Genomic DNA, 2,359 nt, shown 5'->3' with positions numbered 1-2,359 from the left:
GCAGGACATAGTACAATGAATCCATTGAATGGGTTGTTTTAGGATACAGGTACAGCCTTCGTATTATAAGTTATGCACTGAAATAAAAAAATATTAGAAATTGTTCAAATATTATTCTCTAATAAGCTGGATAATTAGTACGTACAAAAGGTTACTCTGGTTGCGTGAGGAGACAACAGATCACCAAATACTGTAGGTCTCATAATCTTATATCGGGCCACTTCTTTCTTTCCCAGCTTGGCGAACGATAGCTGGGATGCCCCGTGGGCGTGTGTATGTGGGCGTGTGCATATTTTATGTACAGTTCATTCCTGCTATAGTTTTATTTTCTTGCTGTTAAGAGACAAAACCTTATGAGTGAAAGCCTTCGTTTACGGCCTTGACTGCAAGTTTTCTTGCTAAACTGCCGGAGATGAGTGTGCATGAAGTACCGTACTTATTTAATTATAAGGTGGCCACAGTTATAAGATAAGAGTACTGTTAGGGCACCCAAGAAAAAGAACATAATTATGCACACTAATATAAGGCAATGTAGTGTAGCTGATGGATTATTCAGACTGTGTGGGGATTGCCCGAAATACGAAATAACCAGGAGCACCCAGAGTAGTCGTAAGCATTGGTGCGGTTATATGCGAATATCACCTTGAGGTGCAACTTACTTCTTGGCAGTGTTAATATCACCTTATGGAGTGGATTTACGGCAGCCTACGCTGCGCTGCCTTAAGCCCACACTTATATACAGGGTGTCCCAGCTAACCAAAGCCAGAGTTAGCCAACTTTAGCCAGAGTTTAAAAATATGTAGCGGGACAGAATCAAGGTAACTTTGTTCGCCGTCGCTTGGAGATGCAGAAATAAGTTTTTTCATTATGTCGAATTAGATCATTATTGTCATTAATTACCTTTTCAAATATTACAGTTAGATTAGAAGTGTTAATGAAAAAAATTAGAGCGACACGAAAAACTCGATTGCTACACAACAGGCTGCTCGAGGCACTTTGTGTATTCACAGGCTTCTTTCACGGTTGGAAAAACATTTATGTAGCGTGTATTGAGCAATAGATAGCTGTATTGGGAGTTTTTCGTGTTGCTCTACAATTTTCTTGTTGGAGCCTTTTATCTAATTATAATATTTGACAAGTTGATTGATTAATTAGGACTAATTATGTAGCTCAGTAGAATGAAAAACATAATCTGAATGACTAAAAGTAACGGCAAACATTACCCTTGTTCTGTGCAGCTATGTGGCATTCACATATTTTTCAACTCTAGCTGAAGTTAGCTGGAACACCCTGTATATAACTTATATGGGATGTCCCATGTAACTTTAGCCAAACATCGCTGCTTGACCGTGACGAGCCAAGTGGAAAGCAGACACGAAAGACAATCACAATGGAACAGAAGGAAGATATCTAAAGGCAGTTGGGTCAGGTTCTAACAGAATGTTTTCGTTTGACATTTTTGTGCTCCGCTCAGAAGGAGCAGAAGCACGAATGTACATGCCCTGTCCACTTAGCCACGAGGGGACTAATGGAGTGAGAAACGTGGTCTGCATACAAGCTGCCCAAGCGGAGTGTCACAGCAGTCTTTCGCTAGTGAGGGTGGTCTATGCATGGGCCCTCCCTCGCGCATGCGTCGAGCCACCTTGCTTGCCTCACTCTTTCTGAGATGGCTGCCTCCAGTCAGACATTCTCGGCCATGCCGTCCATGTCAACCACGCCTCTATGTTCATCTGCACAGCACAAGCCACGAAAGCGATTTCGCATAGATAAAGGTTTGCTGGAAAAAGTTCCACGTGCTGACCCATTGGAATACCTCGTAGTGTGGGAGGATGTGCTGCAAAATATGGTGCACGCTGCGCAGCGCGTTGGCATTAGAGAGGATTGCATTGGATGCGGAATGCAAGCTTGCTAGCTATCACGTGGCATTTCCCAAGTCAATGCTTTATTTACCCTAGATAAAATGGATGAGTAATGCATTACAAGCACATGTCTAGTTACTTCATGGACAAATAAATTATATATATATATATAGATATATTTGCTTTACTTTATAAAAGTGACCAATGGAATTTTTTATTACAGCGAAGCTGTTTGTGGCTAGGGTTCCGTGAAGTTGTCATGTTTGAGAGCAAAATCTATCGTCATCAACAATGGCTCGTACTCTCCTGATCAATCATTGTCAGCAATGACTCGTACCCTCCAAGGCTGTTTATGGTTAGGGTTCCGTGAAACGTGCAGCGAGCAAAAACTACCATCATCAGCAATGGCTCGTACCGCCTGAGCAATGCAATGGCTCATCCCTCTCTTACGTCTCTTGGTTGGCCGTGTGCATCGTGACGTGGTGTACACTGAATTAATC

The sequence above is a fragment of the Dermacentor andersoni genome, unplaced genomic scaffold, assembly GCF_023375885.2.
Source record: "Dermacentor andersoni unplaced genomic scaffold, qqDerAnde1_hic_scaffold ctg00000039.1, whole genome shotgun sequence".
Taxonomy (NCBI): Eukaryota; Metazoa; Arthropoda; class Arachnida; order Ixodida; family Ixodidae; genus Dermacentor; species Dermacentor andersoni.
Note: the sequence above shows the minus strand (reverse complement) of the source record.